Genomic DNA, 27,855 nt, shown 5'->3' on the forward strand with positions numbered 1-27,855 from the left:
TTAAAAATACTCTATCATTTCTGGCCATACAGAAAATAATAATACATTATTCTCAACTACTTTTATTTGTGTAAACTCACAATAACAAAATAAAACGTTGTGCTTTTGTAAAGTAAAAGAAAACAATCAGACGCACTTTCATGATCTCCGTAAACTGGAGCGCGAGAACTGAAACAAAATATAGGCTAAAGCTTGAAATGTCCACTTTAAAACGAACAAATTCGAATCGAAAGCTAATACCTTCTGATTTTGTAATTCGTATGAAAGGTGCATTTCTCTCTAAAAGCGCATCTGCTTAACAGCGGAGATGGAGATGTGATTTTAGCCAAAACAATAGTTTATTATTATTAATAATATTAATGGCTCTTCTCATTCAGCACTGCGGGAAAACATCAATTCCAGGTTCTAATTTGGCCTTAGAAAACCAGTAAAATCGAGATGTTTTCCATATTAATTTGTGACTATTTTAAATGTTTAATAAAGGGGCAAAAAGTCATAAACAAAAATCTGAAAATTCTTCGATATTTACTTTTTTTGCGCAGCAGCTGGTGTAGCCAGTTCAAATTAAAATTTTGGTGTTCAACTTTGCGTTTTAAAAAGACAACAACCGTTCATTTTTCGTTTTTCAACTACGGGTTAAAAAGGAAAAACGAATGGACACAAAGTAGCCTACATGGATCGTTTGGACAGAATACGAGACAGAGTTCTTTATTAAATTCATTAAAAAAAAATAATAATTAGACTATAGGAATACTGAATTCTAAATCTCAAAGAAATGCCACAATCAAAACCTCGGAGCAGAAATTAGGGCGAAACACCCAGAAACTCCATGTGTCGTTCGCATTATAAGGGTCTTTCCCTGCCATTTATGCTTGGATAACACGCCACGTCTCCTTCCATTAATAATAATAATGTCTAATGCGTTGGCTGTGATATTTTATAAACCAACGTCAGTTGCCGTGATTTTTGGAATGACTTATCGCGAGAGAAAAAAGGACGTTTTAGTCGCATAACATCGGTTAATGGAAACGCCGTCATTTCGCAATAGTTTTTTATCGATATTTAGATAATAGCGCAAAACATTTGCGCAAATCTGTAATGGAAACGCGGCTAGTGTTTTCTTCAGTTTTGTCGACAACTTTACCATCTCTACTAGCTATTCTTTTCTTCAACTCCTCAGACAGCATCCATCTCGATGACTGCAAGCAGATTGCGCGCGCGGTTATGATGACTTTTTAAAAGTGAAAGTAGGTATAGAGACTCCTGAGAGGGCGTGGGCACAAATAAACTGATGTGGATTTTAAATTATTTTATTTACTTGAAATACAGGCAGATGTGTTCCTAAAAATGTGCATATATGTTTACGTTTGTACGTGATTTAAACCCGTGTTTAGACCTGTGTCCGACCCGCACCCGTTTGAGCAAAATTTTTGTTGACTCACCATTGCGGTTAATTCTTCAGGAGGATATACTGACTATGGGAGCAACGCGTCTCTGCGTACAGAGCGGGGTCACTAAATAGACGTTTTCATCCGAGAAACACTTCACATAGCACCAACTGCAATGTTTAATGGCAGTCTGGCACACGTGGGTGCTCGGTATTTTCCGTGGGTGCTCAGTATTTTCCGTGGGTGCTCGAGCCCCGGAGCACCCACGGTATCGGCGCCTATGATTGTTTCCCCTCAATTATGTTGTAGCCTAATAACCAGATCTTATGTCGTTTTAACGTCATCTTTTCTCGTAATAACGTGATCTTATGTCGTTAAAACGACATATTTTTCTCGTAATAACGAGATGTCACGACATCTTTTTTTTTGCCTTTATAATCCACATAAAATTGACAGCCTATCCTTTTTCACACTTCTACGTTCAAAAAGCTTATGCAAATAGTAACAGCCCCCAATCAGGCAAAATGAATCAATGAGGCCCTTTTTAAAAATATATTTTATACAGGCCTATAAGTTTTTTTTATATAATATATTAATTATATATAGCCAAAGATTTATTTTTGTTAATAGGCTATATCTTCATTACCTAGAGATAATTAAACAAAAAGTAGTCAAAACACATCTAACAGAACATAGCCTAAGTTGTTTATTTTTTACAACATTGTGTTCTTATTTTGTTTAATTAACGAAATGTCAATCTTCATCTTTATAACAGAAGATACAATACAAAAATCTTCAAGATACAGCCATATACAATCTTCACATGTATAACGGACAGTCACCTTATAAACAGTTCTTTGTGTGGTGGAATAAGCAATGCTATATAGAAATGTTACCGGTATAATTTAAACTTTATTTTATTATTTTATTTGTTCATGAACTAATTATGCTAACTCAACTAATTTAATGTAAAGAGCTGGATAAAATTACTAATTAAATAATGTCAAATATTAAATGTAGGCTATTGATTAGAGTTGCCATAGACTAAAGGATTTTTCTAGACTAGTAGTAATTTATTTAAGCAATTAGGACTAATCGCACGTTTATATTCAATCCTGGGTGTATATATGGCTATTCCGTGCTCAAGCGCATAAAACTTGCCGCAAAGCACCGGCAAAAGTAGGCTAATGAATGCGCCTTTCATACGGACAGGATCACATAATCAGATGGTAGCCTACCGTATTTGCTTTCGATTGGATTTTTTTTTCGTTGGTGGACCTTTTTATTTTATTTATAAACTTTATATAGATAGTGATATTTCTCATGTCTGTGAGGCTAACTGTTTTCGGTTCATTTTTTAGATGCGCTCCAATTCACAGAGATCATGAAAGCGCGTTCGTTTTCTTTTATTTTACAAAAGCACAACGTTTTCTTGTTGTTGAGAGTTTACACAAATAAAGTTGCGACTGATGTATTATTCTTTTCTGTATGACCAGAAATGGAGTATTTAAGTTGTTTCCACTGTTGATAGGAAAATGCGAGTGATGGCACCGGCGCGTCCATGTGTGCCATGCAGTGCGCGCTCCACACTCCGCACAAACACTCGGATATGCGCTTAATAATAGCGAACATTTATCTAGGTTAACGTTAGAGCGAGCGGCCATGCCAGACTGATAAGTCCTTCATGTTTAACAAATCAAATTCTGTTGCATTTTATTGCGCCAGTTTGAAAAGGGCGGCTGAAACACTCTACAGATAAACGCACAATGCTGTTTTTTTTCTTTAAACAAATTCGTTTAGTCTTTAAAATAAATATTGTTTGTGGGCTAATTAATGCCACAATAATTTGTTTATTTTATTGGCTACTTTTATTTTTCATTTTTGTTTTGCATTGAATACCATTTAAAGGATTTGCTGTGCACCGCAATGCCATCCTCCCATAGAAAGAAACGTTAAGAGCCACCTTTATTTTCTTTATAATAAAGGGTTTCTATCGGAAAACGCTTAACGTATAATTAAATGCATTGCGTTCATATTCTGGGCTCATCTGCTTTTCTGTAGGATATGGTTTATTAATAAGGTGTGTACAGCATTTGATCCTTATCACTGAAGTAGCCTATTAAGCCACATTAAGCTTTTTCTTTATGCTTAGCCTAATATGCAATTAAACCTATTTTTTACAGTCTGAATTAAACACAATGTTCGCATTCTGGGCTCATCTGCTATTAATAAGGTGTGTACAGAATTTGATCTTTTAACATGAATGTCCGTTGGGGGCTGCTATTTCTTCAGCTTTTTGAACGTATGATAAAGACATGATTGGCTATCAATTTTATGTGGATAAAGGCATATTTTGTACATGACTACAAAATGTGTCGTTTTAATGAAATAAGATCTCGTTATTACGAGAAAAATATGTCGTCAAAACGACATAAGATCTCGTTATTACGACATAATTGAGTGGAAAAAATTATATGTAGCCTATGTGGCAGCAATGCGTCACCGTAGTTTTTCATAAATTTCGATTTAAGAATAAAGAATTTTCCAAGCAAAATGATTAAGTCGACTATATATTGTACAGAGAAATTTGAGTCAGAAAAGGAAAAGAAGATATCAAAATTAGATAAATGTAGGCTATGTTTGAGCCAAGTTGTTGAAACATTGTTGTTGCCATTAATGATTAATGAGGATAGGAGCAGGCTTCACTCAATTTTTGATAATACACTTTTTAGAGTGCTGCCCTAAAAATATAATAGCCTACATAAGAATAGGACAGAGGCCGCACTATGCATAGACGTTTTTTATTCGTTGCACAAACGCGTTTCGGCGTGTGCCTTCTTCAAGGCACACGCCGAAACGCTTTTGTGCAACGAATAAAAAACGTCTATGCATAGTGCGGCCTCTGTCCTATTCTTATGTTGCCATTAATGAAACATTGTAGGCTATATCATTCCACAGAGAAGAGCTATGTGAGCAATTATAGAATAAATGGTCTAACGTTTCTGTTTCCACAAAGCAAAAGCTGCATTTTTCGTCTACGGTAGGCTATAAATTTAGAGATAATCTTGTTACAGGGGTAATAAATTATATTTCTTTTAATTTGTTTGTAATTAAAAATGTATGTGGGTTACTCCATGCTCCATTCCAATTAATATTTTCATACAAGGGGGACCATTTGTATCTGGAGGCAGGGATAGATTTTGCAAATAAAAGATTTTTATTACTTTGTTGTTAACTTCTCTGTCTAAGATCTAGACCATTTATTGAAACACTGCTGTAGAAAGACCAACAAGTTAGAGCCTGTTTATGGAATATTCGCTTCTTTTTTATTAAATCCAAGCAATTGGGTGATGACAAATTTAAAATTAAGAGGCTTTAATATTAAACAAAAAATCACTTTAAAGAAAAGCTTACAAAACAAAACAAAAATCATGTCTCCCGATCGCCTATTGCAAATCCAATCTTACTCATGCTATTCACTTTTCGTTATCAACATCGGAAAAATAACATTAGATTGGGACGACGTGTGTATCAGGCGTCTTATTAGGCGACGTACTGAGGGACGACGTGTGTATCAGGCGTCTTATTAGGCGACGTACTGAGGGACGACGTGTGTATTAGGCGTCTTATTAGGCGACGTACTGAGGGACGACGTGTGTATCAGGCGTCTTATTAGGCGACGTGCCTGGTTCAGACGTTATGATTGTTTATACATTTCTCACGTACGCCGTCGCCACGTCGCCGTAAGGTATACGTTACAACTGTGACGCCGCCGTGACGTCGCCGCCGGTCTGTCGTCTGACGTCTCTATCAATCCCATTCAAAAATAGACACGGACTGACGGCGACGGAAGGGTAGACTGCTCCTTCGCCTTCTTCAGGGTAGACTTAGAAAAGTCATTATCCGCTCGCCATAGGTATCTACTTCAATGTCTAACCATGGGTGTAAATTACGTAAATCCCCCCCCCCCCCCCCCCACACACACACACACACACACACACACATACTTTTTATAAAATGTAAATTCGTCCCCCGCACTTTTTCATAGGGCAAGTGCATCCACGACGAGCTGAGGTTTTCGCGGGTGTCCGCGAGCCTATCGAGATTTTTAATCCAAAGAGTCAAGGATAGTCTATCTACATACGTGACTTTCACGTTTCCATGGTAATCAGTCACTCGTGCATCACGCCCAAATGCACGCGGCCGCGCCGATTAATTTTCATAGAGGTCGCAATGAGTTCAAAACGGCAAAAAAAAAAAAAAAAACTCTTCACTTCTTATTCACGAAAAAGCCAAGCACTGCAAGTAAGTTGTCATCTATAATTCATGTGGTATTCGAATTGTGTTGCACAATGCGGATAACTCAGCCTATTTCTCTTGTTGAATAATTAACAAGTTTTGTTGTAAATTTAAAATATTAACTAACTGTTTTTATTCGTAATATCTTTTATTTTCACAGATATATTATCGAAGCCCTTCAAATTAGAATAAACATGGTGATTGTTAATGCTGAATTTGTATTTCCATGCATTAACAGCCACTATCTGCTTGAATCAGGCAGTAACGTTAGGTTAGATGATGTTTACCATAATTTGTTAACACTTTACAATTAGATAAAATTTGTCTACATTCGTCTAAAGGTTGTCTACAAACTTTAAGTTCTCTTGAAAAAGCCTAACTAGTAAGTTTGAAGTAGTTTTAAAAGGTTTGCAATTGGAAAGTTTTAGTAAGACTCTGCTAGGCTATTAAGGAAATGTCATTTTGCCAAAATAACAACTTTTTATTTTAAGTAAATGTTATTTTTAAATCCGCTTAATTCAGTGTGATTTTACCATATTATCATGCTTAACACTGATCATTTGAATAATTGTAATGCAATGATCAGATGCAGATATCTAAATCAGAGAATATAACGTTAGGTTTGGGCGGTTGGCCGGTGGATTATTTATTTTTAACAGTGGATTCGAGTGACTCAAAGTGCACCAGATTAATGAATTTATCTTTAAAATGTACAAAATTTTCTTTTTATTAGCTTAGTTAGCTTTATTAACTATACATGATCAGGATTTTACCATAAGTATATAAAGTATAAGTATACTTTTTTTATAGCCTATAAAGTATACGGTATACTGAACATCTGCATTTCTTTCTTTCTGTTGTATTGCTTTAAAAATAAATAGCATTTTAAGCCAATTAAGGAAAAACCTGTCAACAAGTCTGAAAAAAGAATTGGTAGTTATTCTGTCCCCCTCACTTTTGAAATGATGGCTAGGCTACGCCCCTGAGGCTAACATTACAGCCGCATTGGTGTCTTTGGGGCCCAGTACAAGTAATGCCTTCGGTACATTCTCCCCAACCAATACACTGAAGGCCGAAATGCTGTGGGTTTTGCACACGGTTAGCCGACATCACTCCTATACATCCAACGAAGACATGAGCACTTCAGGGCAATGTTCCCTGAGGAATGTGCAAAAACATTTAGTTGTGGCAGGGACAAAACCTCTTCTCTTACTCGATTTGGACTTGTTCAGTACATAAAAAGGGGACTTCTGTCAAGTGTGAATCAAGGCAGCTTCGTTGTCATGTTTGACGAAAGCATGAATTGGACCACCAAAGGCTATTAAGACTATTTGCACTGTTGCTCAAATACAAATGTGCTTTGTTAACCTGAACACCCTAGAGTGTCATTTTTATATATATTTTTTCCATGGTAATGGTCTTAATTTTTATTCTTGAAGGTCTTAAAAAGGTCTTAAAAGTCATTAAATTTGTTGATCAAAAATGTGCAGATACCCTGTGCCTACCATTTTGACACTTGTGTTACCTTCTTTGGCAATATTAAAGGTTTTTATGAAATATTATTTCTATTTTTCAGCACATGTAGTCAGAGTTACAGAAAATAATAATAGTGCAACAAATAATAAGATTATGTTTTATTTATTTTAATCTGGTTTGTTAAAAGTATGCTTGAATGATGTTAGTTCATCTACGCTACCATGTATTTGCTATAACAATGAAAATATTTGGAAAAACCTGTTAAAATCAAGTAATGATGCAATCCTTTAAATCTTAACTTTGAGTGCATCAGAATTAAATAGATGTAAAATTATTATCATGTGACATTTTATTTAACGTGACAGAAAAAGACAGTGACACCAATGACACAATGAATCACCAATGACGCACATAAAACCAAAGATCATTATTCTTAAACCATAATTAGGTAGATGAGACTAAATTTTTACATTTGGCATACAATCTAAATGAATAGCTTCCAATAAACTTTATCTATAAATGGGAGTCACCGGTGTCACTGGGGTTCCCCCATAAGAAAAGAGACACCAGTGACAATTTTCATGAAAAATACCACATCTTGTCAATCGCGGTATACTAACTAAATGAAGCTGTTTATTCCATAAGTATTCTAGTTTATTTTTATTTTATTTTTTACAACTCCCTAACAGTAAAGTAGGTCATACCAGTGAGTTCAACTAAAGCTTCATATGAAATCATGAGATAAATGAGAAGATTTTTGATAACTGAAAAGAGGCCATGTGTCACAGTGTCTGTTGTGTTCCACTGGGTGTCACTAGAGTCTTTCCAGTCTCCATTCTTCCTGGAACCACATTTCCCATGATTCCTTGTTTGTTCCCATCACTTGTGATTACACCCAGCTGTTCCCATTTATGTTGTTAGTGTCTGTGCATAAATTCCCTGTTGTGTTAGTTCATATCACGGAGTCATTATTGTATGTCACTCGTCTACACTAAGGTCTGTTTCTAGTCTGTTCTCGGTTTTGTTCTTGCTTGTTTTGTGTTATTGTTATTCAGATGGATTAAATGTTTTTCGATACTGGCGTGGACGACTACGATTCTGATTATTATAACTGCCCTGAGTACTGTGATGCTGCATTTGGATCCACCCATTTCTCCGCTAGCAATCATGACACCATGGGCCTTTCTTCATAGATATTCATGAATTTGGAAGAAGGAAGTTGAGTGATGTCATCAGTATGATTTTTATTTTAAAATTTGAGATTTTTGTTGAACAGTAACGCCAGTGACACAATTCCAGGGGACCACTACTTTTCAAATATTAAAAATCAAATATTGCATATTGCATAGATGGCTCAAGACGACGTAATTGTTCAAATAACATATTGTTTTATTTTAAATGTGAAGAACTTGTAACCCTAAAGTGTTTTTCAAGTGTGATATTTCTGTAAAGGCTAGGGACAGAAAATGGACATTTCCATAACTTTTTAAAGCAAAAACTGTGCTTAGTCGTCTTAAATTGTATTTATCCAAAGATATTCAAACAGTATTTTGTCCACCGACACATTTTTTTCTAAATAAAAATCTGTACATTTATTCACGTTTCTATCATTTTTGTCTATTTAAATTCTATTTACACACACACACACACACACACACACACACACACACACACACACACACACACACACACACACACACACACACACACACACACACACACACACACACACACACACACACACACACACACACACACACACACACACACACACACACACACACACACACACACACACACACACACACACACACACACACACACACACACACACAAATAGCCAATAACTGTAATTTATTGAAAGCCAAACAAGCTCATACTCCATTCGTCACAATGGTGGTAATCCCCCCCAAAAAAAACAAAATACCAGAAACTTTTCTAAACTATAGCAAAACAAAATATTAAACAATGCTAAATCTCCCACTTAACATTAATCTGTTACAAAACAATTTTAGCATTTACTCTCCTTTTAAAGGTGGTATCAGCGATTTCAGGCCCAAACATAAATGATCACATTCATCTAATATTCCGCTAGCTGCACGCCCCATAAGCATGCTGTCAAAAAAACGCGTCTCTCTAAGTAGCCTAGGCTCTGAGATCTGCACACAAAAACAGCTGGTATCAACGTCACTCAAAACCAAAATAAATAGTGTTCCAACCAATCATCGACAGGGGCGGGTGTTGTGAGGTTTTGCGCTCGTGCACGGCTGCCTATGACGGCTGCACGCGAAAATCTCACAACACCCGCCTCTGTCGGTGATTGGTTGGAACACTATCTGTTTGGGTTTTGATTGTTTGGCCAAACAGACTGAAAACAGCTGTTTTTGTGTGCAGATCTCAGAGCCTTTTTTTGACAGCATGCTTATGGGGCGTGCTGCTAGCGAAATATTAGATGAATGTGATCATTTATGTTTGGGCCTGAAATCGCTGATACCACCTTTAAGTTTCATGGCAAAGCATGCTGGGGAATAGAGATCCCAACCCAGTTTCAGTTAAATTTAAGTTTGTCTAAATTAAAAGAAACAAGTTCATAGAACTCAAAACAATTAAACAATTGAACATAATTAAAATGTGTAAGTTTTGTGAACTCAAAAGAAAAGAAAGTTTTAAATACTCATAAAAGTTAATTTGATTGAACTAATTTGTATAATTTGAGTTGACCCATACTGCCCTACAAAGCAAAAAGGCAGTAACTACGCAGAGTGCAGAGTGCAGAACTGAGAAAAATTACTTTAAAGTTATCCTGTCATCCAGCCTAAGTAGTTGTAGGTAGATTATTGGACATGTGGCTGTTTTGTTACTTTATATTAGCTTATTCTTTGTACATATCAATCCTCATATTTAATTTGATATTTTACCCCTATTTTGTAGTTACTGTATTCTTGCTTTTGTATTACATACCAAAAACGTGGCACCATACCAAGGAAAAAGGCAGTAACTACAGATTCTCCAAAAACTATTTTGCCACAACTTGGGCTATGGGTGTGTTAGATACACTGTATTTGAAATAATCTGGGTGGTTGCTAGGTGGTTGCTAGGGTGTTTTGAGTGGTTGCTAGGCGGTTGCTAGGGTATTCTGTTTGGTTGCTAGGGTGTTTTGGGTGGTTGCTAAGGTGTTCTGGGTGGTTGCTAGGCGGTTGCTAGGGTGTTCTGGGTGGTTGCTATGGTGTTGCTAGGCGGTTGCTAGGGTGTTCTGGGTGGTTGCTAGGCGGTTGCTAGGGTGTTCTGGGTGGTTGCTATGGTGTTGCTAGGCGGTTGCTAGGGTATTATGGGTGGTTGCTAGGCGGTTGCTAAGGTGTTCTGGGTGGTTGCTAGGCGGTTACTAGGGTGTTCTGGGTGGTTGCTTAGGGTGTTGCTAGGCGGTTGCAAGGGTGTTCTGGGTGGTTGCTAGGTGGTTGCTAGGGTGTTTTGGGTGGTTGCTAGGCGGTTGCTAGGGTATTCTGGTTGGTTGCTAGGGTGTTTTGGGTGGTTGCTAGGGTGTTCTGGGTGGTTGTTATGGTGTTACTAGGTGGTTGCTAGGGTATTCTGGTTGGTTGCTAGGGTGTTCTGGGTGGTTGCTAGGCGGTTGCTAGGGTGTTCTGGGTGGTTGCTATGGTGTTGCTAGGTGGTTGCTAGGGTATTCTGGGTGGTTGCTATGGTGTTGCTAGGCGGTTGCTAGGGTGTTCTGGGTGGTTGTTATGGTGTTGCTAGGCGGTTGCTAAGGTATTCTGGGTGGTTGCTAGGCGGTTGCTAGGGTGTTCTGGGTGGTTGCTATGGTGTTGCTAGGTGGTTGCTAGGGTATTCTGGGTGGTTGCTATGGTGTTGCTAGGCGGTTGCTAGGGTGTTCTGGGTGGTTGTTATGGTGTTGCTAGGCGGTTGCTAAGGTATTCTGGGTGGTTGCTAGGCGGTTGCTAGGGTGTTCTGGGTGGTTGCTAGGCGGTTGCTAGGGTGTTCTGGGTGGTTACTATGGTGTTGCTAGGTGGTTGCTAGGGTATTCTGGGTGGTTGCTAGGCAGTTGCTAGGGTGTTCTGGGTGGTTGCTATGGTATTGCTAGGCGGTTGCTAGGGTGTTCTGGGTGGTTGCTATGGTGTTGCTAGGTGGTTGGTAGTTGTCACAGATGGTTACTATGGAGTCTTTATAGAGTTCTTAGCATGATCTTGGCATGATATAGCACTTAACTAATCGCTATTAGCATGTAGCTATTCACTGCTAGCATGTGTAGCATGTTGGAAGTGCTGTTTGCTAGCATGAGTCAAAAGAGCCAAACCTCATCTCTATACGATGTTTTGATACAGAGATATAGGTCTTGCAAAACGGTTGCTAGGGTACTCAAGTTTGGTTGCTATGGAGTTGCTAGGCGGTTGCTAAGGTATTCTGGGTGGTTGCTAGGTGGTTGCTAGGGTATTCTGAGTGGTTGCTAGGCGGTTGCTAGGGTGTTCTGGGTGGTTGCTATGGTGTTGCTAGACGGTTGCTAGGGTATTCTGGGTGGTTGCTAGGCGGTTGCTAGGGTATTCTGGATGGTTGCTATGTTGTTGCTAGGCGGTTGCTAGGGTATTCTGAGCGGTTGCTAGGGTGTTCTGGGTGGTTGCTAGGGTGTTGCTAGGCGGTTGCTAGGGTGTTCTGGGTGGTTGCTAAGTGGTTGCTAGGGTGTTTTGGGTGGTTGCTAGGCGGTTGCTAGGGTATTCTGGTTGGTTGCTAGGGTGTTTTGGGTGGTTGCTAGGGTGTTCTGGGTGGTTGCTATGGTTACTAGGTGGTTGCTAGGGTATTCTGGTTGGTTGCTAGGGTGTTCTGGGTGTTGCTAGGCGGTTGCTAGGGTGTTCTGGGTGGTTGCTATGGTGTTGCTAGGCGGTTGCTAAGGTGTTCTGGGTGGTTGCTAGGCGGTTGCTAGGGTGTTCTGGGTGGTTGCTATGGTGTTGCTAGGCGGTTGCTAAGGTATTTTGGCTGGTTGCTAGGGTGTTCGGGGTGGTTGCTAGGGTATTCTGGTTGGTTGCTATGGTGTTGCTAGGGTGTTGCTAAGTGGTTGCTAGGGTATTTTGGGTGGTTGCTATGGTGTTGCTAGGCTAAGGTATTTTGGCTGGTTGCTAGGGTGTTCGGGGTGGTTGCTATGGTGTTGCTAGGCGGTTGCTAGGGTGTTCTGGGTGGTTGCTAGGGTGTTGCTAAGCGGTTGCTAGGGTATTTTGGGTGGTTGCTAGGGTGTTGCTAGGTGGTTGCTAAGGTATTTTGGGTGGTTGCTAGGGTGTTCTGGGTGGTTGCTATGGTGTTGCTAGGTGGTTGCTAAGGTATTTTGGGTGGTTGCTAGGGTGTTGCTAGGCGGTTGCTAGGGTGTTCTGAGTGGTTGCTATGCTGTTGCTAGGTGGTTGCTAGGGTATTCTGGGTGGTTGCTAGGGTATTTTGGGTGGTTGCTAGGGTGTTCTGGGTGGTTGCTAGGGTGTTGCTAGGTGGTTGCTAAGGTACTTTGTGTGGTTGCTAGGGTGTTCTGGGTGGTTGCTAGGCGGTTGCTAGGGTGTTCTGGGTGGTTGCTAGGGTTTTGCTAGGGTGTTTTGGGTGGTTGCTATAGTGTTGCTAGGCGGTTGCTAGGGCATTTGGGGTGGTTGCTAAGGTATTTTGGGTGGTTGCTATGGTGTTACTAGGTGGTAGGTAGTTGTCACAGATGGTTACTATGGAGTTTTTATAGAGTTCTTAGAATGATTTAGCACTTAACTAATCGCTATTAGCATGTAGCTATTCACTGCTAGCATGTGTAGCATGTTGGAAGTGCTGTTTGCTAGCATGAGTCAAAAGAGCCAAACCTCATCTCTATACGATGTTCTGATACAGAGATATAGGTCTTGCAAAACGGTTGCTAGGGTACTCAAGTTTGGTTGCTATGGAGTTTACGAGTTTTTGAGTTTTGAGTTTATAAGTTTAAATGATTTTAGTGTGTGTGTGTGTGTGTGTGTGTGTGTTCACACACACACACACACACACACACACACACACATACACACTCAGAGTTTATGAGTTTAGAGTTTATGTGTATAAATGGATGAGTTTATAAGTGTACAAGTTTTTGAGTTTAGTTTATAAGTTTAAATGAATTTAGAGTTTATAAGTTTAAATGAGTTTAGAGTTTATAAATTTAAATGAGTTTAAGAGTTCAGAGTTTATTAATTTATGAGTTTTAAAGTTCATAAGTCTATGAATTCATGAGTTTATAAGTTAATTACTTTATAAGTGTATGAGTTTAGAGTGCATTAGTTTAAATGAGTCTCAATGGCTCATATAGTATATAGAACGGCAGTTTGGTTTAGTCTTCAGGGTATTTTGATTTGAATTTTCGTCGGTTGGTCAGTTTGAATCTAAATTTGAATTTTTTAGAACTCCCTAATGTAAGTCAATGGGAGTTTTTCCGAGTTTTGATCGTCATTTTTAGGAAAACCGTAAGTCCGATCAGTCTGAAAAGATATAGCAACTAACTTCAGATCAGTTTGAGTGTCTGAGCCGAGTTTGGAGTATGTAGAGTTAAAGCTCTAGGACGAGTTTGAGTCAACAGTTTTTAACAGAAGATTAATAATAACTAGAATGTACATTTCCTGAAGAAAATGTGAAGTGGTGCTTGCAGTGGCAAAACTCTCCACTTGGTTGCTAGGGTGTTGTACATGATTGCATTCGAGCCAACAACCATGTCTGTACAATGTTGTGGAGCTGAAATATGGCTTCTATATGTTGCAATATGGTTGCTAGGTGGCTCTAAACGGTTGCTAGGGTGTGAAATCAGTTACCATGGTGATAGTTACAGACAGTTTCCCAACCAAAACAAAAGAGCCAACCCCCATCTCTATGTGATGTTCTGATGCAGAGACATGGGTCATGATAAACGGTTGCTAGGGTCCTCTGTTTGGTTGCCAGGGAGTGACTTGGCAGGTGCCAATGATGAAACTCCAAAGGGTGATTGTCAGTATAAATGATTTAAACCAACTCCCATGCCTCTGTGACATTCAGAATGGAAGATATCCCTCTTTGGAATTTGGTTGCTAGGGTCCTCTGTTTGGTTGCAAGGGAGTAACTTGGCAGGTGCCAATCATAAAACTCCAAAGGCTGCTTGTCATTATGAATGATATAAACCAACTCCCATGCCTGTGTGACTTTCAGAATGGAAGATATCCCTCTTTGGATTTTGGTTACTAGGGTACTCTGTTTGGTTGCTATGGAGTTACTTGGCAGCTGCCAATGATGAAATTCCAAAGGTTTCTTGTCAGTATGAATGATATAAACCAACTCCCATGCCTCTGTGACATTCAGAATGGAAGAGATCCCTCTTTGGATTTTGGTTGCTAGGGTACTCTGTTTGGTTGTTATGGAGTTGCTTGGCAGCTGCCAATCATGAAACACCAAAGGCTTCTTGTCAGTATGAATGACATAAACCAACTCCCATGCCTCTGTGACATTCAGAATGGAAGATATCCCTCTTTGAATTTTGGTTGCTAGGGTAATCTGTTTGGTTGCTATGGAGTTGCTTGACAGCTGCCATTGATGAAACTGCAACGGCTTTTTGTTACTATGAATGATATAAAACCAACCCCCATGCCTCTGTGACATTCAGACTGGAAGATATCCCTCTTTGAATTTTGGTTGCTAGGGTACTATGATTGGTTGCTAGGGAATGGCTTGGCAGCTGCCAATCATGAAACTCCAAAGGCTTCTTGTCAATATTGAATTATATAAACCTTCCCCCATCTCTATACGATGCTCTGATACAGAGATATAGGTCTTGCTAAATAGTTGCTAGGGTACTCTGTTTGGTTGCTATGGAGTGGCTTGGCAGCTGCTAATGATGAACTCCAAAGGCTGCTTTTCAGTATGAATGACATAAACAAACTCCCATGCCTCTGTGACATTCAGAATGGAAGATATCCCTCTTTGAATTTTGGTTGCTAGGGTAATCTGTTTGGTTGCTATGGAGTTGCTTGACAGCTGCCATTGATGAAACTGCAAAGGCTTTTTGTTACTATGAATGATATAAACCAACTTCCATGCCTCTGTGACATTCAGAATAGAAGATATCCCTCTAGGATTTTGGTTGCTAAGGTGCTCGACAATGGTTGCTAGGTAGGGGCTAGGAAGTGTTGAGGTGATTCATGATTGGCCATTTGATGCCCTGAGTGAAACGAGACCACCTTGGTGTTTCTATGATCTACTAGAGCGTTTCTAGACGTTGCTAGGGTGTTCAGGATGGTTGCTAAGGTATTTTTGGTAGTTGCTATTTTGTTACTAGGTGGTTGGTAGTTGTCAAAGATGGTTACTATGGAGTTTTTATAGAGTTATTAAAATCTTTAATAACGAGTGCCTTCAGTATGGCACTCGGCCTGCGGCCTCGTGCCTATGGCTGAATAGGCACAAGCATGGAGCAATATCGCAAGGCCACGAGTGTAATATTGCGTTAAAAAATACAAAAAAATGTAAAAAAAAATTTTTTTTGGTTTAGGGTGGTTGCTAGAGAGCTCTTAGTGGTTGCTAGGGTGCTAAAACTGGTTGCTAGGGTGTGGCTATGAAGATTTTAGGCCATTACTTATTGGCTGCTTGATAATATAATCCTCTGAGGGAGAGAGAGAGGGAGAGACGCAGGGGTGTCAGGCCCTTTGGAGTCTGTGTGTGTGAAAACGGCAGTTGGGATTCAAATATTTTTAGAATGCCCAATGTAAAGTCAATGGGGACTTTTTTGGCCGCTTTTTCGTCCGCTGTGCGAACATCGTACACCCGATCGCTTAGAAAAGTCATAGCACACCTCTCCTCAATGAGCCGGTCGATTTGACACTTCACTCAGGGGTCTGTGACAAACGGTGCGGGGCGAGTTTCGCGCCAAACTTTTGTGTGGAAGAATAATAATAAAAAGAACTAGAATGTACATTTCCTGAAGAAAATGTGAAGTGGTGCTTGCAGTGGCAAAATTCGCCACTGGGCAGATGCTAACACAATTACCATGTTGTGATACCATGAGATACCACGTTTTAGCATTATTTACCACGATTTACCATGATTCTAAGATGATTTATTACGATTTACCACATTCCAGCATGATTTACTATGATTAACATGTTGTTAGAATGATGCTAGCATGATTAGCATGTTGTTAGCATGATTAGCATGTTGGTTGGATGATGCTAGCATGATTAGCATGTTGCTAGCATGCTTTTAACAAGATGCTAGCATGATTAGCATTTTGCTAACATGTTTTTAGCTAGATGCTAACATGATTAGCATGTTGCTAGCATTATGCTAGCTTTATTAGCATGTTGCTAACATGTTTTGCTAGCATGATTAGCATGTTGCTAGTATGATGCTAGCTTGATTAGCATTTTGCTAGCATAATGCTAGCATGATTAGCATGTTGCTAGCTTGATTAACATGTTGTTAGCATAATGCTAGCATGATTAGCATGTTGCTAGCATGATGCTAGCTTGATTAGCATATTGTTAGCATGATGCTAACATGATTAGCATGTTGCTAGCATGATGCTAGCTTGATTAGCATGTTGCTAGCATGATGCTAGCATGATTAGCATGTTGCTAGCATTATGCTAGCATGATTAGCATGTTGCTAGCATGATGCTAGCTTGATTAGCATGATGCTAGCATTATGCTAGCTTGATTAGCATGTTTTTAACATGATGCTAGCTTTATTAGCATGTTGGTAGCCTAATGCTAGCATTATTAGCATGTTGCTAGCATGATGCTAGCATGATTAGCATGTTGCTAGCATAATGCTAGCATGATTAGCATGTTGCTAGCATGATGCTAGCTTGATTAGCATGATGTTAGCATTATGCTAGCTTGATTAGCATGTTGTTAGCATGATGCTAGCTTTATTAGCATGTTGGTAGCATAATGTTAGCATGATTAGCATGTTGCTAGCATGATGCTAGCTTGATTAGCATGTTTGCTAGCATGATTAGCATGTTGCTAGCATGATGCTAGCTTGATTAGCATGTTGCCAGCATGTTTTTAGCTAGATGCTGTTGCCAGGTGGTTGCTAGGGTGTTCTGGGTGGTTGCTATAGTGTTGCTAGGCAGTTGCTAAGGTGTTCTGGGTGGTTGCTAGGCAGTTGCTAGGGTATTCTTGGTGGTTGCTAGGCAGTTGCTAGGGTATTCTTGGTGGTTGCTAGGGCGTTGCTAGGTGGTTGCTAGGGTGTTCTGGGTGGTTGCTATGGTGTTGCTAGGCAGTTGCTATGTTATTCTTGGTGGATACTAGGGCATTGCTAGGCAGTTGCTAGGGTGTTCTGGGTGGTTGCTATGTGTTCTGGGTGGTTGCTAGGCAGTTGCTAGGTGTTCTAGGTGGTTGCTAGGCAGTTGCTAGGGTGTTCTGGGTGCTTGCTAGAGTTTTTTGTAGTTACTAGAGCATTTCTAGACGTTGCTAGGGTGTTCAGGGTGGTTGCTAAGGTGTTATTGTTAGTTGCTATGGTGTTACTAGGTGGTTGGTAGTTGTCAAATATGGTTACTATGGAGTTTTTATAGAGTTCTTAAAATCTTTAATAACGAGTGCCTTCAGTACGGCCGAATAGGCACAAGCATGGAGCGATATCGCAAGGCCACGAGAGTAAAATTGCTTTAAAAAATAAAAAAAATTTAAAAAAAATTTTTTTTTTGGTTTAGGGTGGTTGCTAGGGAGCTCTTAGTGGTTGCTAGGGTGCTGAAACTGGTTGCTAGGGTGTGGCTATGAAGATTTTAGGCCATTACTTATTGGCTGCTTGATAATATAAATCCTCTGAGGGAGAGAGAGAGGGAGAGACGCAGGGGTGTCAGGCCCTTTGGAGTGGTGTGTGTGTGAAAACGTCGGTTGGGATTCAAATATTTTTAGAACTCCCAATGTAAAGTCAATGGGACTTTTTTGGCCGCTTTTTCGTCCGCTGTGCGAACATCGTACACCCGATCGCTTAGAAAAGTCATAGCACACCTCTCCTCAATGAGCCGGTCGATTTGACACCTCACTCAGGGGTCTGAGACAAACGGTGCGGGGCGAGTTTCGCGCCAAACTTTTGTGTGGAAGAATAATAATAATAAAAACTAGAATGTACATTTCCTGAAGAAAATGTGAAGTGGTGCTTGCAGTGGCAAAACTCGCCACTCGGTTGCTAGAGTGTGGTACATGATTGCATACGAACTAACAAACATGTCTGTACGATGTTGTGGTGCTGAGATATGGCTTATTCATGTTGTTCAGGTGGTTGCTAGGGTGTTGCTAGGGTGTTCTATGTGGTTGCTAGGGCTTTGCTAGGTGGTTGCAAGGGTGTTCTGGGTGGTTGCTAGGGTTGTTGCTAGGCAGTTGCTAGGGTATTCTGGGTGGTTGCTATGGTGTTGCTAGGCGGTTGCTAGGGTGTTCTGGGTGGTTGCTAGGGCGTTGCTAGGCGGTTGCTAGGGTATTCTGAGTAGTTGCTATGATGTTGCTAGGCGGTTGCTAGGGTATTCTGGATGGTTGCTAGGGCGTTGCTAGGCAGTTGCTAGGGTATTCTGGGTGGTTGTTATGGTGTTGCTAGGCGGTTGCTAGGGTATTCTGGGGGGTTGCTAGGCAGTTGCTAGGGTATTCTGGGTGGTTGCTAGGGCGTTGCTAGGCAGTTGCTAGGGTATTCTGGGTGGTTGCTATGGTGTTGCTAGGCAGTTGCTATGGTATATTGGGTGGATGCTAGGGCGTTGCTAGGCAGTTGCTAGGGTGTTCTGGGTGGTTGCTAGGCAGTTGCTAGGGTGTTCTGGGTGGTTGCTAGGGTGTTGCTAGGCAGTTGCTAGGGTATTCTGGGTGGTTGCTAGGCGGTTGCTAGGGTGTTCTGGGTGGTTGCTAGGGCGTTGCTAGGCAGTTGCTAGGGTATTCTGGGTGGTTGCTATGGTGTTGCTAGGCAGTTGCTATGGTATTCTGGGTGGATGCTATGGTGTTGCTAGGCAGTTGCTATGGTATATTGGGTGGATGCTAGGGCGTTGCTAGGCAGTTGCTAGGGTGTTCTGGGTGGTTGCTAGGCAGTTGCTAGGGTGTTCTGGGTGGTTGCTAGGGTGTTGCTAGGCAGTTGCTAGGGTATTCTGGGTGGTTGCTAGGCGGTTGCTAGGGTGTTCTGGGTGGTTGCTAGGGCGTTGCTAGGCAGTTGCTAGGGTATTCTGGGTGGTTGCTATGGTGTTGCTAGGCGGATGCTATGGTATTTTGGGTGGATGCTAGGGCGTTGCTAGGCAGTTGCTAGGGTGTTCTGGGTGGTTGCTAGGCAGTTGCTAGGGTGTTCTGGGTGGTTGCTAGGGTGTTGCTAGGCAGTTGCTAGGGTATTCTGGGTGGTTGCTAGGCGGTTGCTAGGGTATTCTTGGTGGTTGCTATGGTGTTGCTAGGCGGTTGCTAGGGTATTCTTGGTGGTTGCTAGGGCGTTGCTAGGCAGTTGCTAGGGTATTCTGGGTGGTTGCTATGGTGTTGCTAGGTGGTTGCTAGGGTATTCTGGGTGGTTGCTATGGTGTTGCTAGGTGGTTGCTAGGGTATTCTGGTTGGTTGCTAGGCAGTTGCTAGGTGGTTGCTAGGGTATTCTTGGTGGTTGCTAGGGCGTTGCTAGGTAGTTACTAGGGTGTTCTGGGTGGTTGCTATGGTGTTGCTAGGCAGTTGCTATGGTATATTGGGTGGATGCTAGGGCGTTGCTAGGCAGTTGCTTGGGTGTTCTGGGTGGTTGCTAGGCAGTTGCTAGGTGTTCTGGGGGTTGCTAGACAGTTGCTAGGGTGTTCTGGGTGGTTGCTACGGTATTTTTGGTGGTTACTAGAGCGTTTCTAGATGTTGCTAGGGTGTTCAGGATGGTTGCTAAGGTATTTTTTAGTTGCTATGGTGTTACTAGGTGGTTGATAATTGTCAAAGATGGTTACTATGGAGTTTTTATAGAGTTATTAAAATCTTTAATAACGAGTGCCTTCAGTACGGCACTCGGCCTGCGGCCTCGTGCCTATGGCCAAATAGGCACAAGTATGGAGCAATATCGCAAGGCCACGAGTGTAATATTGCGTTAAAAAATACAAAAAAATGTAAAAAACATTTTTTTTTTGTTAAGGGTGGTTGCTAGGGAGCTCTTAGTGGTTGCTAGGGTGCTGAAACTGGTTGCTAGGGTGTGGCTATGAAGATTTTAGGCCATTACTTATTGGCTGCTTGATAATATAAATCCTCTGAGGGAGAGAGAGAGGGAGAGACGCAGGGGTGTCAGGCCCTTTGGAGTCTGTGTGTGTGAAAACGGCAGTTGGGATTCAAATATTTTTAGAACTCCCAATGTAAAGTCAATGGGGACTTTTTTGGCCCCTTTTTCGTCCGCTGTGCGAACATCGTACACCCGATCGCTTAGAAAAGTCATAGCACACCTCTCCTCAATGAGCCGCTCGTTTTGACGCCTCACTCAGGGGTCTGTGACAAACGGTGCGGGGCGCATTACGCGCCAAACTTTTGTCCAGAACAATAAGAAGAAGAAGAAGAAGAACTAGAATGTACATTTCCTGAAGAAAATGTGAAGTGGTGCTTGCAGTGGCAAAACTCTCCACTTGGTTGCTAGGGTGTTGTACATGATTGCATTCGAGCCAACAACCATGTCTGTACAATGTTGTGGAGCTGAAATATGGCTTCTATATGTTGCAATATGGTTGCTAGGTGGCTCTAAACGGTTGCTAGGGTGTGAAATCAGTTACCATGGTGATAGTTACAGACAGTTTCCCAACCAAAACAAAAGAGCCAACCCCCATCTCTATGTGATGTTCTGATGCAGAGACATGGGTCATGATAAACGGTTGCTAGGATCCTCTGTTTGGTTGCCAGGGAGTGACTTGGCAGGTGCCAATGATGAAACTCCAAAGGCTGATTGTCAGTATAAATGATTTAAACCAACTCCCATGCCTCTGTGACATTCAGAATGGAAGATATCCCGCTTTGGAATTTGGTTGCTAGGGTCCTCTGTTTGGTTGCAAGGGAGTGACTTGGCAGGTGCCAATCATAAAACTCCAAAGGCTGCTTGTCATTATGAATGATATAAACCAACTCCCATGCCTGTGTGACTTTCAGAATGGAAGATATCTCTCTTTGGATTTTGGTTACTAGGGTACTCTGTTTGGTTGCTATGGAGTTACTTGGCAGCTGCCAATGATGAAATTCCAAAGGTTTCTTGTCAGTATGAATGATATAAACCAACTCCCATGCCTCTGTGACATTCAGAATGGAAGAGATCCCTGTTTGGATTTTGGTTGCTAGGGTACTCTGTTTGGTTGTTATGGAGTTGCTTGGCAGCTGCCAATCATGAAACACCAAAGGCTTCTTGTCAGTATGAATGACATAAACCAACTCCCATGCCTCTGTGACATTCAGAATGGAAGATATCCCTCTTTGAATTTTGGTTGCTAGGGTAATCTGTTTGGTTGCTATGGAGTTGCTTGACAGCTGCCATTGATGAAACTGCAACGGCTTTTTGTTACTATGAAGGATATAAACCAACTCCCATGCCTCTGTGACATTCAGACTGGAAGATATCCCTCTTTGGATTTTGGTTGCTAGGGTACTATGATTGGTTGCTAGGGAGTGGCTTGGCAGCTGCCAATCATGAAACTCCAAAGGCTTCTTGTCAATATTGAATTATATAAACCTTCCCCCATCTCTATACGATGCTCTGATACAGAGATATAGGTCTTGCTAAATAGTTGCTAGGGTACTCTGTTTGGTTGCTATGGAGTGGCTTGGCAGCTGCTAATGATGAACTCCAAAGGCTGCTTTTCAGTATGAATGACATAAACAAACTCCCATGCCTCTGTGACATTCAGAATGGAAGATATCCCTCTTTGAATTTTGGTTGCTAGGGTAATCTGTTTGGTTGCTATGGAGTTGCTTGACAGCTGCCATTGATGAAACTGCAAAGGCTTTTTGTTACTATGAATGATATAAACCAACTTCCATGCCTCTGTGACATTCAGAATAGAAGATATCCCTCTAGGATTTTGGTTGCTAAGGTGCTCGACAATGGTTGCTAGGGAGGGGCTAGGAAGTGTTGAGGTGATTTATGATTGGCCATTTGATGCCCTGAGTGAAACGAGACCACCTTGGTGTTTCTATGATCTACTAGAGCGTTTCTAGACGTTGCTAGGGTGTTCAGGATGGTTGCTAAGGTATTTTTGGTAGTTGCTATTTTGTTACTAGGTGGTTGGTAGTTGTCAAAGATGGTTACTATGGAGTTTTTATAGAGTTATTAAAATCTTTAATAACGAGTGCCTTCAGTACGGCACTCGGCCTGCGGCCTCGTGCCTATGGCTGAATAGGCACAAGCATGGAGCAATATCGCAAGGCCACGAGTATAATATTGCGTTAAAAAATACAAAAAAATGTAAAAAAAATTTTTTTTTGGTTTAGGGTGGTTGCTAGGGAGCTCTTAGTGGTTGCTAGGGTGCTAAAACTGGTTGCTAGGGTGTGGCTATGAAGATTTAAGGAAATTACTTATTGGCTGCTTGATAATATAAATCCTCTGAGGGAGAGAGAGAGAGGGAGAGACGCAGGGCTGTCAGGCCCTTTGGAGTGGTGTGTGTGTGAAAACGTCGGTTGGGATTCAAATATTTTTAGAATGCCCAATGTAAAGTCAATGGGGACTTTTTTGGCCGCTTTTTCGTCCGCTGTGCGAACATCGTACACCCGATCGCTTAGAAAAGTCATAGCACACCTCTCCTCAATGAGCCGGTCGATTTGACACTTCACTCAGGGGTCTGTGACAAACGGTGCGGGGCGAGTTTCGCGCCAAACTGTGTCCAGAATAATAATAATAAGAACTAGAATGTACATTTCCTGAAGAAAATGTGAAGTGGTGCTTGCAGTGGCAAAACTCGCCACTCGGTTGCTAGAGTGTGGTACATGATTGCATACGAGCCAACAAACATGTCTGTACGATGTTCTGGTGCTGAGATATGGCTTAATCATGTTGTTCAGGTGGTTGCTAGGGTGTTGCTAGGGTGTTCTGTGTGGTTGCTAGGGCTTTGCTAGGTGGTTGCTAGGGTGTTCTGGCTGGTTGCTATGGTGTTGCTAGGCGGTTGCTAGGGTATTCTGGGTGGTTGCTATGGCGTTGCTAGGGTATTCTGGGTGGTTGCTATGGTGTTGCTAGGCGGTTGCTAGGGTATTCTGAGTGGTTGCTATGGTGTTGCTAGGCGGTTGCTAGGGTATTCTGCGTGGTTGCTATGGCGTTGCTAGGGTATTCTGGGTGGTTGCTATGGTGTTGCTAGGCGGTTGCTAGGGTATTCTGGGTGGTTGCTATGGTGTTGCTAGGCGGTTGCTAGGGTATTCTGGGTGGTTGCTAGGCGGTTGCTAGGGTATTATTGGTGGTTGCTAGGGCGTTGTTAGGCAGTTGCTAGGGTGTTCTGGGTGGTTGCTATGGTGTTGCTAGGCGGGTGCTAGGGTATTCTGGGTGGTTGCTACGGCGTTGCTAGGCAGTTGCTAGGGTATTATTGGTGGTTGCTAGGGTGTTGCTAGGGTGTTCTGGGTGGTTGCTATGGTGTTGCTAGGCGGTTGCTAGGGTATTTTGGGTTGTTGCTAGGGCGTTGCTAGGGTGTTGCTAGGGTATTCTGGGTGGTTGCTATGGTGTTGCTAGGCGGTTGCTAGGGTATTCTGGGTGGTTGCTATGGTGTTGCTAGGTGGTTGCTAGGGTATTCTGGGTGGTTGCTAGGCGGTTGCTAGGGTATTCTTGGTGGTTGCTAGGCAGTTGCTAGGGTATTCTGGGTGGTTGCTAGGGCGTTGCTAGGCAGTTGCTAGGGTGTTCTGGGTGGTTGCTAGGCAGTTGCTATGGTATTCTGGGTGGATGCTAGGGCGTTGCTAGGGTGTTCTGGGTGGTTGCTAGGCAGTTGCTAGGTGTTCTGGGTGGTTACTAGGCAGTTGCTAGGTGGTTGCTAGGGTATTCTTGGTGGTTGCTAGGGCGTTGCTAGGTGGTTGCTAGGGTGTTCTGGGTGGTTGCTATGGTGTTGCTAGGCAGTTGCTAGGTGTTCTGGGTGGTTGCTAGGCAGTTGCTAGGTGTTCTGGGTGGTTGCTAGGTGTTCTGGGTGGTTGCTAGGCAGTTGCTAGGTGTTCTGGGTGGTTGCTAGGCAGTTGCTAGGGTGTTCTGGGTGCTTGCTAGAGTTTTTTGTGGTTACTAGAGCATTTCTAGACGTTGCTAGGGTGTTCAGGGTGGTTGCTAAGGTGTTTTTGTTAGTTGCTATGGTGTTACTAGGTGGTTGGTAGTTGTCAAATATGGTTACTATGGAGTTTTTATAGAGTTCTTAAAATCTTTAATAACGAGTGCCTTCAGTACGGCACGAGGCCTGCGGCCTCGTGCCTATGGCCGAATAGGCACAAGCATGGAGCGATATCGCAAGGCCATGAGAGTAAAATTGCTTTAAAAAATAAAAAAATAATAAAAAAATTTTTTTTTTTGGTTTAGGGTGGTTGCTAGGGAGCTCTTAGTGGTTGCTAGGGTGCTGAAACTGGTTGCTAGGGTGTGGCTATGAAGATTTTAGGCCATTACTTATTGGCTGCTTGATAATATAAATCCTCTGAGGGAGAGAGAGAGGGAGAGACGCAGGGGTGTCAGGCCCTTTGGAGTCTGTGTGTGTGAAAACGTCGGTTGGGATTCAAATATTTTTAGAACTCCCAATGTAAAGTCAATGGGGATTTTTTGGCCGCTTTTTCGTCCGCTGTGCGAACATCGTACACCCGATCGCTTAGAAAAGTCATAGCACACCTCTCCTCAATGAGCCGGTCGATTTGACACCTCACTCAGGGGTCTGTGACAAACGGTGCGGGGCGAGTTACGCGCCAAACTTTGTGTGGAATAAGTATGAGCAATAACAATAGTGTTGCTTTGAAAAGCACCACTAACTAGAATGTACATTTCCTGAAGAAAATGTGAAGTGGTGCTTGCAGTGGCAAAACTCTCCACTTGGTTGCTAGGGTGTTGTACATGATTGCATTCGAGCCAACAACCATGTCTGTACAATGTTGTGGAGCTGAAATATGGCTTCTATATGTTGCAATATGGTTGCTAGGTGGCTCTAAACGGTTGCTAGGGTGTGAAATCAGTTACCATGGTGATAGTTACAGACAGTTTCCCAACCAAAACAAAAGAGCCAACCCCCATCTCTATGTGATGTTCTGATGCAGAAACATGGGTCATGATAAACGGTTGCTAGGGTCCTCTGTTTGTTTGCCAGGGAGTGACTTGGCAGGTGCCAATGATGAAACTCCAAAGGCTGATTGTCAGTATAAATGATTTAAACCAACTCCCATGCCTCTGTGACATTCAGAATGGAAGATATCCCTCTTTGGAATTTGGTTGCTAGGGTCCTCTGTTTGGTTGCAAGGGAGTGACTTGGCAGGTGCCAATCATAAAACTCCAAAGGCTGCTTGTCATTATGAATGATATAAACCAACTCCCATGCCTGTGTGACTTTCAGAATGGAAGATATCCCTCTTTGGATTTTGGTTACTAGGGTACTCTGTTTGGTTGCTATGGAGTTACTTGGCAGCTGCCAATGATGAAATTCCAAAGGTTTCTTGTCAGTATGAATGATATAAACCAACTCCCATGCCTCTGTGACATTCAGAATGGAAGAGATCCCTGTTTGGATTTTGGTTGCTAGGGTACTCTGTTTGGTTGTTATGGAGTTGCTTGGCAGCTGCCAATCATGAAACACCAAAGGCTTCTTGTCAGTATGAATGACATAAACCAACTCCCATGCCTCTGTGACATTCAGAATGGAAGATATCCCTCTTTGAATTTTGGTTGCTAGGGTAATCTGTTTGGTTGCTATGGAGTTGCTTGACAGCTGCCATTGATGAAACTGCAACGGCTTTTTGTTACTATGAATGATATAAACCAACTCCCATGCCTCTGTGACATTCAGACTGGAAGATATCCCTCTTTGGATTTTGGTTGCTAGGGTACTATGATTGGTTGCTAGGGAGTGGCTTGGCAGCTGCCAATCATGAAACTCCAAAGGCTTCTTGTCAATATTGAATTATATAAACCTTCCCCCATCTCTATACGATGCTCTGATACAGAGATATAGGTCTTGCTAAATAGTTGCTAGGGTACTCTGTTTGGTTGCTATGGAGTGGCTTGGCAGCTGCTAATGATGAACTCCAAAGGCTGCTTTTCAGTATGAATGACATAAACAAACTCCCATGCCTCTGTGACATTCAGAATGGAAGATATCCCTCTTTGAATTTTGGTTGCTAGGGTAATCTGTTTGGTTGCTATGGAGTTGCTTGACAGCTGCCATTGATGAAACTGCAAAGGCTTTTTGTTACTATGAATGATATAAACCAACTTCCATGCCTCTGTGACATTCAGAATAGAAGATATCCCTCTAGGATTTTGGTTGCTAAGGTGCTCGACAATGGTTGCTAGGGAGGGGCTAGGAAGTGTTGAGGTGATTCATGATTGGCCATTTGATGCCCTGAGTGAAACGAGACCACCTTGGTGTTTCTATGATCTACTAGAGCGTTTCTAGACGTTGCTAGGGTGTTCAGGATGGTTGCTAAGGTATTTTTGGTAGTTGCTATTTTGTTACTAGGTGGTTGGTAGTTGTCAAAGATGGTTACTATGGAGTTTTTATAGAGTTATTAAAATCTTTAATAACGAGTGCCTTCAGTACGGCACTCGGCCTGCGGCCTCGTGCCTATGGCTGAATAGGCACAAGCATGGAGCAATATCGCACGGCCACGAGTGTAATATTGCGTTAAAAAATACAAAAAAATGTAAAAAAAAAAAATTTTTTGGTTTAGGGTGGTTGCTAGGGAGCTCTTAGTGGTTGCTAGGGTGCTAAAACTGGTTGCTAGGGTGTGGCTATGAAGATTTAAGGAAATTACTTATTGGCTGCTTGATAATATAAATCCTCTGAGGGAGAGAGAGAGGGAGAGACGCAGGGCTGTCAGGCCCTTTGGAGTGGTGTGTGTGTGAAAACGTCGGTTGGGATTCAAATATTTTTAGAATGCCCAATGTAAAGTCAATGGGGACTTTTTTGGCCGCTTTTTCGTCCGCTGTGCGAACATCGTACACCCGATCGCTTAGAAAAGTCATAGCACACCTCTCCTCAATGAGCCGGTCGATTTGACACTTCACTCAGGGGTCTGTGACAAACGGTGCGGGGCGAGTTTCGCGCCAAACTTTGTCCAGAATAATAATAATAAGAACTAGAATGTACATTTCCTGAAGAAAATGTGAAGTGGTGCTTGCAGTGGCAAAATTCGCCACTGGGCAGATGCTAACACAATTGACATGTTGTGATACCATGATATACCACATTTTAGCATTATTTACCACGATTTACCATGTTTCTAAGATGATTTATTACGATTTAACACATTCCAGCATGATTTACTATGATTAACATGTTGTTAGAATGATGCTAGCAGGATTAGCATGTTGTTAGCATGATTAGCATGTTGGTTGGATGATGCTAGCATGATTAGCATGTTGCTACCATGCTTTTAACAAGATGCTAGCATGATTAGCATGTTGCTAGCATGTTTTTAGCTAGATGCTAACATGATTAACATGTTGCTAGCATGATTAGCATGTTGCTAGCATGATGCTAGCTTGGTTAGCATGATGCTAGCATTATGCTAGCTTGATTAGCATGTTGTTAGCATGATGCTAGCTTTATTAGCATGTTGGTAGCCTAATGCTAGCA

This window comes from Scardinius erythrophthalmus (assembly GCF_964197995.2).
Source record: "Scardinius erythrophthalmus genome assembly, chromosome: 4".
Lineage (NCBI taxonomy): Eukaryota > Metazoa > Chordata > Actinopteri > Cypriniformes > Leuciscidae > Scardinius > Scardinius erythrophthalmus.